Below are 13029 nucleotides of genomic sequence, written 5' to 3'. Positions count from 1 at the left end.
AGCAAGAATCATTACGCTCTATGAAAATTGTAAGTGTTGACGAGGCATTCGTTACTATGGAATACGCATGAAACTTATGCCAAGAATTCGTTTAACGCGATTGTTTATAAGCAACCTCCACTACTTGTGAATATAAGTTCGTAACTATTAGGTGAAACTTACTTATATTCTAGCGTCATATTCATGTATGAAAATTAAGTGTGCACTCTCAATAAACATACATAAATAAGTTATCAATCAAACAGTTAAACAAATTGAATCCACAACTTATGAAACGCAATTAGAAGTAATCAAATCAAAATGCAAGCATAAACATATATTTCGAATCCCCCCCTAGCCAAGGGGGGTTTAGTTCCTCATAACTTTGAAATCAAAGAAACACCTAAACATTCCAACAACTCAAACTTGAATTGTATGAACGTTTAGGCACTCTTCTCTTCCATTCCTCATACGTACAAAACAAAGAGAATTGAATTTAAACATTGAAATCAAAGAAACACCTAAACATTCCAACAACTCAAACTTGAATTGTATGAACGTTTAGGCACTCTTCTCTTCCTCGTTGTTGTATCACAAGGTCTATGGTGAGTTTTGGTGGTGTGAATGGTTTGGGGAGTGGTTGGAGTGGCTGCAATGGAGGAGAAAAGTGTTTTGGTGGCTGCTGCAAGGGTGTGGAGAGGTTTTGACGAATTTCTGGAATATGGAAGAGTGTATGAGAATGAATATGAATGAGTGTGAAGTCTGTATGGTATTTATAGGGAGAAAGAGAGGGAACATGACAGCTAGGAACTTGGTGGAAATCTGAAATGGTGATGGGAGATGCATGTGGCTGATTTATGCATGTGATTAAAGGGTGGGAATGCATGTGCTTTGACAGAAATGAAAGGGAATGCATGTGCAATGAGTGTGGAGTGAATGATTGAATGCATGTGGCTGATTTATGAATGATTATGGTTGCATGTGGGTGAAGGTGTGGCTGCATAGTTGAATGATTAAAGTGCATGTGGGTGGAAATGCATGTGCAAGGTTGTTGTTGTGATAAGTGATAAGTGTATGGTTATGATAAGTGAATGATATGATAAGTGGATGATAAGATAAGTGAATGATATGATAAGTGGATAATATGATAAGTGGTGAATGATAAGTGGTGAATGATATGTAATGATATGTGGGAGTGTGGCTGAAATGAAGGAGTGGAATGTTGGAATGTTATGCACGGCTAAGGATATAGGAAAGGTTTAAATGTCCTAAAACTAAAGGGAACAAGGTTCCAACACTTTGGTCTTCAATTAGGTCTTCAATTTCGTCCAACACTTTGGCTCCAAGCATAAGCTATCCATCCTAAGCCCAAAAGTGCTCCAAAAGTCTCCAAAATGCATCTTTTTGCTCCTTTAGCCCTTTGGACCTACAAACACACGAAAATAGCTTAAAGTACTAAAATAACTAAAGAAACATAACGTAAATGCACGAGAACAAGCCATTTAAGTCGCATGAATATGCTCCTATCACAAAGAGGGTTATATTAATATGTAGTTGAGATGATTAATATAACCGTTGTCTAATGGTCATATATAATTTATGTAATATATGTATTTAATACAATCATTATCTAACCATCTTGATGGTGATTACATTAAATCCATATGTATTGTCGTCATTTTCGTAATTTTGATGTCTTTGATTTACAAAGGTTTTATGTAAATCTTTAGTGAAATCCCTCATAATCTTAGTGGGAGATTTTGTCAAAGGCTTACTTTTCTTTTTTATTGAATGGAAAACAATAGCTTTATTGATAAATCTCATCGAAAGTACAAATCTTGGTTGAGTACATCCCCATTGACGTCTAGATGTTCCTCAAACCAAACTGTTGAATCACGACCATATAAACGTGACCTCTTGACTTGGCGAGGCGATGAGCCACACCATTACAACTTCTCGAGGATATACGATATTGTACCCATAGACATCAACTCCTAGATATCAGTGGCAATAAAGCCGAAACTAGATAGATCCATACTACTACCATTACAGGCAGCCATAGTTTCCATATAATCAGTCTTCACTACAATTTGATCTTATCCAAGAGACTTCGCAAGGTGCAAGTCTGCCCTAATAGCAAGAAGTTCCCCTTGCTTGACCGAAGCAATACCTTGAAACCTCCACACCCCCGCCACCTTGAAACTTATTCCTTCCCCGCTATTACCATTCAGCACCTCCAACTCCCTCATTCAGTTGTACAGCACCATCAACGTTCAGTTTAAGCTACCCATCACTAGGTGATAACCACCAATCCTATTTTGGCTCCTACACTCAACGAGGTTGCTGGTTGACCACCTGGAAATCATGAAGCCATCTAAACATCCTTTGAATCACCTCTAAAGGTTCGGAAAATTGCGCCTCCCATACCACACCATTTTGCTCCGTCTAAATGGCCCAAATCACCATCAGTACTACATCAAAACTCACCCTTTTGTCCTCCCAAATTCAGAATAGTCATTCCCTTAATGACTCATTAGAATTCACCATCGTCACCAAGCCTAATCGTGCAACGAACCATACCGCACGAGAAAAACTACAATCCTGCAATACATGTTGCGTTGTTTCTCCAGCAACATCACATCTTGGACACGAAACCTCGAGCCTCACTCCCTTGGTTATAAGGTTGGCTCTTGTCGAAAAAGCATCAGTGTAAATGCTCCACCCACACACTTTAACTTTTAGCGACACGCGCCTTAAAAAATTCTTGTTATAGACCACAATATGCACCCCCATCGTCAGAAGAAGAAGAAGCCTTTAAAGTCGAAGAAGCACAAATTGTTCTTGCCACCTTATAAGCACTCTTGCCAGAAGATTAAAAAAAAAAAAAACCATTTTTTTTCATAATGCCACATCAACTTATCAGGTGACCTTCGAATGCTAAGTGGAATCAAACAAATGTAACGAACTTCTTCCTTTGCAAATAGCTGTTGCAACAGCTCAAATCTCCAGAGCATGTCCTCTAATACGATCAAGTCTTTCACCTTAGCTCTCCAAGTGAAAAAGGAGTCTGTGTAATAATCTTGAAAATAATGGTCTCGGTAACCATCTATCCTTCTATGCCTGAACGTCTTCGCCATTGCCGATAGCCCATCTTGAGCCCTACTCCAACACACATTGTGCCTTCAAAATACTCTTCCATACATAGAGAAGCAGTAGGATGTGCAACGACATTCCAAAAAACGTCATTATGAAAGTATTTTGCCCTCAACACTCGAGCCACTAGAGACAGTGCATGATGGACAAACCTTTATCCTTTCTTTGCAAGGAGGGTTAAGTTAAAGGCGTAAAGATCTCAAAAGCCCAACCTGCCCTCGTGGTTAGGACAACACATTTTCTAGCAAGACATACTGATTTTTTAGTACTTGACGACACTACTCCACCAAAACCTTGCCATTAATTGTTGAAGTTCTTCGCAAAAGGATTTAGGGAGCAAGAAACTTTGTATGGCATAATGCAACACTACTTTTATGAAAATTAATCATTTGGCCAGAAGCTTGAGAATATACATCCAGTACATGTTAAACAACACCACAGTCCTCAATAGTAGCACGACCGAAAAAGAAACTATCATCTGCATACAAGAGATGATGGAGACTTGGTGCCGAATCTGCAATTTGAATCCTATGAAGAACCCTTTCCCATTCGTTCAAAGAAATTAGAGTAGATAACCCTTCACAAAAAGAAAGAAAAGATAGGGTGAAAGAGTATCACCCTACCTCAATCCTTGCGATGGAATCAAATACCCTTTCACCTCCCCATTAACCCGAAAAGAGTATGCCACGGAAGACACGCAAACCACAACAAGTTTAAACCAAGCATCAGCAAAACCCATTCGAGTCATCATAGCTTCCAAAAAACTCATTTCAACTCGATCATAAGCTTTACTCAAATCCAATTTGAACGCAAAGAAACCTTCATTTCCACTCCTCTTACTATGGAGTAAATGTCCAACCACGATTGCCAACAAAGAATTATCGGAGATTAAGCCCCCGGGTCCAAACACACTTTGAAACAGAGAAATCAATGAAGATAATATTGGCTTTAACTGATTTGCCAACACCTTAGCACATATCTTATATAGGACATTGCACAAGCTACTTGGACGTAACTGAGACATGTCCTGAGGCTCCTTAACCTTCGGTATCAAAACCACATGCGTATAACAAACCTCTTTCAGTAGCTTACCTGTCTCAAAAAACAACTGAACAGATCTCACTACATCACCACCAACAATGTGCCAAAACTTTTGATAGAACAAAGATGACATCCTATTAGGCTCTGGTGAATTGGAAGAATGCATTTGAAACAACACACCCTTGACTTCCTCTTTTGTAACCAGACCCAATAAACATGCATTAGGGAGCACATCTTGTGAAGTAAAAATATTCTTAAAGTACTGTAAAACAGCTGATTCAATACCTTGCCACCATCCCCATCTCGTAGGTCTATGATAAAGTTGTTTCTGTTTCAATTCGATGCTCTCCTATGAAACCACTCTGAATTTCGGTCCCTTTCCTTCAACTACATAGCTCGTGATCTTTGTCTCGAATAGGTTTCTTCCTAAGTGAGTAAGCAATCCCACATTTCCATTAGATCCTTCATCTACAAAATAATCTCTCCATGTAGAGTGATAGGAGCATATTTAGGCGACTTAGCTAGCTTATTCTTGTGCATTTGTGTTATTATTTCTTAGTTAATGTAGTATTTTAACTCATTTTCGTGTGTTTGTAGGTCCAAAGGGATAAAGTACCAAGAAAGTGCACTTTGGTGCATTTTGGAGCAGTTTTGGGCACTAAGTGGATAGCTTGTATATGGGCCAAAATGGATGGACGAATTTGGAGGTCAAAAGGCTAGAAATCTGATAAGAAGATGAAGAAATTAAACTCAAGATAAAGTGGATAAGGAATTAGCTCAAAAGAGGAAACATTATCCAAAACCTTATCCAACATTATCCAAAACCTTATCTTATCTTATCCTATCCTAACCTAATCTTGTTCCACCTTAATCCTAACTGCAAGTGGACCTAAAAACATGATTTCTAGAAGCCTTATCTAACCCTAAAAGGGTGCTGCATCTTTCCCCCTTTTATCTCTTCTAGAAAACCCAAAATCAGCCACAAAACACCTAGTTTCTAGAAGGCCCAATGTTAGACGAATTTCCTAAACCTTTTTCCTTTTGGATTCTGATTTAAAGGGCCTCATTCCTTGTGGATTTCGGTTACACAAATCCTTTTATGAAACTAATTGGGCCAAACCCTCTCCTAAGTGGATTTAACTCACTTGTGCCAAACCCTAGGGCCCTAATCCAATAAATCTGCTAAGTGTAACCCTAATCTAATTAACCCTAGGACTATATAAACATATTTTCAGCCACAATTTCGGAACACCCCCTTATGCTATTCAGAAACTTGTTGCCGCAACCCCTAGCCTCCATTCTTTATCCTTCATCCATTCCCTACACCTCCATACACAACCTGCCGCACTCTACCACCAAAATTAGCCATTATTCAGCATCCTAAACAAGAACACACCATTCAAAACCCCCTACACCACCACCCACAACTTGTGCCGCAGCAAGGAAGAGGAAGGGAAGCCTAGCCGTGCATCCCATTCGACTTGGAATTGCTGGAACATTTTAGGTGTAATCTTTCTTGTGTTTTTCAATGTTTAATTTCAAGAATCTTTGATTTGTGAGTATGAGGAACTAATCCTCTTTTCACTAGGGGAAAATTCGAAACCATGGCTATATTTGCAATATGATTTGATTACTTCCAGTTGTGATTTCATGAATTGAGAATCCAATTTACTTATTTGTTTAAATTAAAACTTGTTTGTGTATGTGGGTTGAGAGTGCACACTTAATTTGCATGCATAAATCTGATGCTAGGGTATAAGGAAACTCCACCTAATCGTTGGGAACTTATATTCATAAGTAGTAAAGGTTGTTAGTCACAATCATGTTAAGTAGATTCTTGGCATAAGTATCATGCGCTTTCATAGTTACGAATGCCTCGTCAACATTTATGATTTTCATAGAATTTAATGATCTTTGATTGTTTCTCTATTATGCGCTTTCATATAGAGAACTTTTGAGGAATAATTTGATTGCAATGTGCTAATTCCATTCAATTCAATGACTTAAGGAAAATCTGAAGGTTAATTTAAGCGTACCTAATTAACTTGGGGTGTTGAGGTTAATGATTCATTGAATAAGCAACTAGAGATTGTTTTGTATGCAAGTCTGTTATGTGTGGAGAAAGACCTCCTTGCTAGCCTACCATCCACTTAATTCTACCAATTTCGTGCACATCTGCCTAGTTAAATTTCTTGCTTTGTTTGTTTTATTTTCGTCCAAAACCAAATCCCCATTTATTCTCGAGTGTCTAACTAGTTAGAATATGTTTTAGATTGTGTTTTGAAGAGTTTTGTGTCAAGTTAGAACCAAATTTCGTCCAATTTTGTGTTTAGAGTCAAATCTGCCCAGTTTGTGTTTTTTAGGCAGTTTTGAGTGTTTTCAGCTTATTGTGAGTCTTGTGAACTTGTTTTGAGTCTTTTGAGTTGAGTTAAGTGTTTAAAAGCTTTGTTTTATTTATTTGAGTCAGTTTAAAGTGTTTAGCAATCCCTCCTAATCCCCGGTTTAAGAACGATCCCTACTTACTTATATGCTACAATTGTCAAAAGATGGTTAATTTGTGCGTTAAGTTAATTTTCGCATCATAGAGCTATTCAAAGAGAACCCCCAACTTATCCCTTACGACTCCAAACTCTTTCTTTGTATTACCAAAAGTACTCCATTGCCAATCAAGTAGTGCTAGACTAGTTCCTTTGATTTTGGAACATACCTAGAAGAATTTTACCCCCCAACCTCACGGCTCTATCTTTCCTTTACCACATCATCACACCCGTCTCTATGCAACCACATTTCCTTGAAACAAAAACATTTAGTCCTCCTATGTACCACCGAATTCATTGTACGAATCTCAACCAATATTGTTAGATGGTCCGACTTAGATGGGTTCAAATAAACCATGCGAGGGCAAGGGAATAAGTCTCCCCAACCTTGCGTGGCAAAGCCTCTATCCAAATGACATTTCACACCATTTTCGCTATTTTTCCCCCAAGTGATGGAGTTGAGATCCACCAAATTGCATGAATTCATCGCCTCCCTAAATATAGCCATCCGTCTATCCCCATGCATCGTGGTCGTTGAAAATATCTAACATGAATTTTAGGAAAATGGCAGAAAACAAATTGAGCCTTTGGATCTATAGAAGAACCTTCTCCACGAACCTTCAGTTCCTTAGCATCAAGCTAGAGTATGCTAATAACGTGTTGTAAGTCTATCTGACTGAGCAATTAAAGGGCAAAGAATAAGGGGTGTGGCGGCAAAAGAGAGATGATGTAATTCTAAGGTGTGTTTGATCCCAACCCATTGTGCCTTTATTTATAATAGTAGGAAGGTAAATTATTTATCTCAATAGGATTACAACTCTAATAGGATAATATTTAAAGATAAGATATGGTAGAATTCATAAGGATTTTCTACAATTTATATGATCATATTCCTAAATAATTAGGACAACAACATGATCAATCACAAAGCAATATTATTTGATTAATGTACATTTTTTAGACATCATGATTATTGTGTTGAGTTTTTTTTTTATACATCGATATATTACACTAAGAGGGTGAGTGAAAAAATTGGTTGCAAATTCTTCAATTTTGAAATTCGAATTAAGACCTCTTGTTAGAATTTTATATTATAATATGCATTAGATATTATTATATTTAATTTCAAAATTGAATGAAAAAATATATGCTAATTGAGGTGCAAAGTGCATATAATTAGGTTTCTTAAGAGTATCTCCAAATAATATGTCAAAATGTCCAAATCAACATTAATATTCAAAAAAGGCAGCAACAATGTTTTCCAACTGAGAAGTCAAATCTGATGTGGTGTGACATGTAATGACAGTTCTCCCTCTTACTGTCAAATTTGACAGTACCTTCAACTAATTTTTAATTTATTATTAAAATACTTTTCACCAATTTTTTATTGTTTTAAAACATTTAAAATAATTAATTGTTGATGACAATGAAGAGTCAGTCTCAGCCGATGACGATGAATCGGAACTACAAAGCTTGGCCTTAGCTGATGCCTCAATTTGCCACCCAAAAGTCGTTGCTGTCGAATCTTAGCCTCGTTGGTTTCGCCTTGTGTGGTGACTCCGGCTGTACTGCCCATGCCCATGTTCTCGTCTTTGAGGGAGGTCTTGGGAGATAAGGTGTATTGATGGGCATTGTCAATGAAAGGGTTGATTTGGCTTTGGTCACCTAAAAATGATGACAAGGAGGGTGGTGGCGGATCAAGTGAGAGCGATGTGGAGGTGGAGAGGAGGTTAGACCATGATTTGAGTAGGTGAAAGATGGTTTCGCATATGGGTGTTGGAAAATGGATGTGAGGAGGTGTTTTTTTTTTTTTTTGGGAGGGGGGTTGCGAAGGTCAATGAAGAGGTGTTGGAAAATAAATTTTAAAATACAAAATAAAAACTATGAAAGGAAAATAATATAAAAATAATAGTTTAATTTGACATATCGGATGGAGAGAAAAATTTTTTAAATGTCAAAATTTGTCATGTTTAAATTTAATGTTTAAAAATTGACATCTCCTTTATAGATGATCCAATAAAACCAAATAATGTAGCAGTATCATTATGCAAAAGACATAACTTTTGTAATGGTATATGAATTAGATGAAAAGATAGCATCAATAGCGAACAACCACTACAACCGTTCCTAGAAGTCACTTAGGCTCTTTATGTCACATCCCGGCCCGGGGGGGATCGCTTCCCAGGCCGGGATGTGACAATTTGGTATCAAAGCCTAACCCTGGTCGCGAGTGTGCCGACGAGGATAGATAGCTGATCGTCGCAGAGGAGAGATAGCTGTGTTGCTTTGTTTCTTAGGCTTTAACAACCTTTCGAAAACAAAGCTTTGAGCTGTGTTGCTTTGTTTCTTAGGCTTTAACAACCTTTCGAAAACAAAGCTTTGGGATGTTGGCGCGTTAAGCCTCTTGAAGACAGAGGTTCGGTCTTAACTACCAATGCGATTAAGCATTGAAATTCTGGGGCTTGAACGGCTCATCCTATCGAAGACCGACGTCCGAGGGGCGGGTTTAGGCTCTTCTCGATCTTGTTCAATGCTCACGCTGACGTATTGAGTGCTAGTGTTTTTCGCTTTGTTTGAAATCATCACTGGTGCATCTGGTGTGAAGCTAAGTCCAGCTTTGTTGTTATCAACTCCGTAACCATGCTCCTTCAACTTCTTTTGAGTTTTGGTGAGGTTACGTTCTTTGTCATTGACAGTGTTTGAAACCTTCTTTCTAGACATAGAAGAGGAAGCGAAGTCGTGCCCGGCCTTCGACCTGAGTTTGTAGGCATTTGGGTCGAAACCTTCCTCGGTCTTCTTGGTTGGAAGAAAGCTTGATTCCACCTTCTTTGGTAGAGCTTTTATGAAGCCTTGTGGTAGTCTTGCGACCTTAGCACCCCCTAGCTGTGTCAGAGGCAAAACTGCATTCGTCTTAAGCAACTTCACATTATCCTTGTGCCACTGTGTGTCGGCTTTTCTTGTTCCAGTTTCGAATAGAGATTGACCATTCTTTCTTCTTGACATCGGGATATACCGGAATATGGGTGTGTTCAGTCCTTTTGAAGGCATTCTACTCCCTTTGGTTGTTGCAGGTTTAGCAAACTCGTCATCGTCTTTGTTTGAAGATGGCACGGCTTGCTCTTTTTGCTTTTTAGGCATAGCTTGCCACTCCTGCTTTTTAAGTGTTGCTTTGCCCGTGGATTTGATCTCTTCTGGAAGAGCTTCGGGCACCATGTCTTCGTCCATGTAGAACTTGACGTCTGCAAAGTGTGATTCGGCTTCGGTGAATAGCTTGGTGTCACCTTGGATCACCTTCACTCATTCTCGGTAAAATTTTAGGCATTGGTGAAGGGTGGATAGTACCACCCCATTTACGTGGATCCAAGGTCTTCCTTGGAGTAAGCTATAAGAAGTTCTTGCATCAATCACGTGGAATATCGTGCTTGATTTGAGCTCACTAATGGTCATCTCTACTCGAATCATGCCCATCGCCCTTTGTCTTCCTTGGTTAAAACCCTGGATCAGCAGACGGCTCAGGGATAATTCATTCACCTTGATGCCGATTATGGTCATTGTTGATTTTGGCATGATGTTTATGGCCGACCCATTATCCACAAGCATGCGATTGACTTTGTGTTCCCTTACGTACCCCGAGACGAAGAGAGGACGGTTGTGAGGCTTTGATCCCAGCAGTAGGTCTTCGTCAGTGAAGTTAATTGTGTCATGGGTGGCACAACATGTGGCACATTCATGTGGCTGAAGCTTCAAGCCTTCATCGTTACTTTCTTGTACTTCGTGGTCACTGGGACTCGCCAAGACTGCTGCTAGTGCTCTTCGCATCTTTTTTTGGCAATCGTAGCGCTTCCTCAATGCTAAAGTGTGTTAGCAGACCTTCTTCAGGTGTGAGGGTCTTTTCTACCTCAGTGGTGATAACTTTGCCTTTTGAGGGCTCTTCTATTTCTACTTCAACCATGTGACAGGCGACAGTAGTGCACTATTGGAAAAAGTCATTCGGGAAGTACTCGTGCAAGGAAACGGGAATGCGTGGCTCCTGCTCTATAGGTTCCCCAGCATATATTGTCTTATCATCCTTTATGTTTCTTTTAGGCTTCCCATTGTTGCAGCCGTGGTGATTTCTTCTTTGTTCCACCTTTGGTTGTATGACTCGTGGTCTTGGCTTCCTTGTCTTTTTGTAGGTTACCAATATCCATCATTCTTCATCATCAGTATGTGCATCTTGGTCGTTTCCCCCCAGTGATGGTTGTGTAGGAGGTACCATGCAACTTGAGCATTCACGGGAATGGTCAGGTGTCGCTTGGAGAGGCACTGGATCGAACGATCCAAACGCAATTGTAGTGGTCTGCGTTGCGGCCGTGTCCTTAAGGTCGAGCTCAATTTGCCCTTGTTGTGCTAGCTTCATGATGAGTTCTTTAAGAACGAAGCACTTGTGAATAAGATGGCACACAATACGATGGTACTTGCAGTACCTAGGATCGTTTATGCGATTCATTTCTTCAGGACGCTTACATTCGGGTAGCTCAATCACTTTTTTTTCCAGCAAGTCATCTAACATGGCAGCCATGTCAAAGTCAGGAAAAGGGTACGTTTTCTGTTCCAACTCTCTCAAGGTGCTCTTGTATCTGTCTTGGGTGCAAGACGGCTCACCTTTCTTTATCTCCTTCGTTTTCTTTTTGGAGGAGATCTTGATGGGCGCTAAGGAAGTCTTAATGGGGGTAGTGTTGACAGTGAAAGCTTCCTTAGCGAGCTTTTTCCCAGTTTTGTCTACATTTGGGGCGAATACTTTATCCTTCTTGAAGTTAGTAATCGGCTCCTTTTTCCCATGATTAGCGATACTCAGCTCCATGTTGTGGGAACGAGTTGCCAGCTGGTCGAATGTTCTTGGTTTTATGCCTTGGATGATGTAATGTAACCCCTAGTGCATACCTTAAACGCACATCTCAATGGCAGAGGTTTCAGAAAGCCGGTCTTTGCAATCCAGACTTAAGGAGCGCCATCTATTGATGTAGTCGACGATAGGTTCATCTTTCCACTGCTTCGTACTAGTCAGCTCTAGCATGCTTACAGTACGGCGAGTGCTGTAGAAGCGGTTGAGGAATTCCCTTTCTAGCTGGTCCCAACTATTGATAGACTCGAGTTCGAGGTCGGTGTACCAGTCAAAAGCGTTACTTTTTAGGGAACGCACGAATTGTTTGACGAGGTAGTCCCCCTCTGTCCCAGCATTGTTGCAAGTTCGGGTTGCCTTTTCCATTGAACTGCATGAATTTTGGGGGCTGATAACCCCTTGGCATCTTCAAAGCATCAATGTTCTTGGAGTAAGGCTTTGAGTACAGTACAGAGTCATGTGAGCTTCCTTCGTATTGTGTCTTGATAGTGCTTGCAATCATCTCCTGTAGCTGCTGGATAGAGAGAGATCCCATGAACGTCGTTGCTTGGTCTAGCTTCAGCTTCTCTTCGACTTTCTCCGCTAGAGGCTCATCTTCTTCGTCGACTTCTTTCTTTAATAGGCCAACATTTGGGTTGACTTTCACGTCAGGCCACGCATCTAGTTGGTTGACAAGTGCGGCAATCTGCAAGTCCTTCTCTTCCACAGTTTGTGTGAGCTTTGCGATTGTTTCATTCATCTGAGCTAGCTGCTCCTCGATTGAAGTTGCTCCAGTGGTCATGACTTGCATGGTTGTACTGCTGCTCGAATCAGCGTCGGAGAGTAGGGACTCTGAGTATTTCCTCGGGCTCTCTCCTCTTGACACCCTTAGCAAAGCTAGGGTGATCACAGGCTCGTGCCTCAGGTGCTCTTGTTCCTTTGACAGAGTTAATGTAGGGACAGAAGCCGCGGCAAAAAGAGCTCTTGCCTTACTTTGGGTTGTGATGCCCGAAATATCACCACTTGTGGTGATGATGTTCTTGTTCTTCGCTTTGATTGCGGGAACAGCTTGATCTTTTCTTGATGCCATTTGCGTTTTTCGATGATTTGATGATAGAGATGAGAGGTAGAGATGTCCCACCGGGCGTGCCAAATTTGTAAACACGAAAAATTCCTGAAACAAGAAACAAGAATACGTGTACAAAATATATTTTTGTATTAATGATTTTAGGGTTACAATCTCTTAGTAATTTGATCCTCTGATTCTATCTTCGTAGGGTGTAGGTTTGTGGATGAGTTGTTGATCCAAAGGGCCGTCGAGGCTTGATCTAGGGATGAACAGTTGATGAATGGATCTTTAAGGGGCGTTGGGCTTGATCTTGAAGAATGGTTAGATGTATGGGTTTGTTGAGGTTGTTGATCCAAAGGGTCGTTGGGGCTTGATCTTAGGATGAACGG

The sequence above is a fragment of the Pyrus communis genome, chromosome 1, assembly GCF_963583255.1.
Source record: "Pyrus communis chromosome 1, drPyrComm1.1, whole genome shotgun sequence".
NCBI classification, from domain to species: Eukaryota; Viridiplantae; Streptophyta; class Magnoliopsida; order Rosales; family Rosaceae; genus Pyrus; species Pyrus communis.
The sequence above is the reverse complement of the archived record's forward strand: the minus strand, read 5'-3'. Positions refer to the sequence as shown.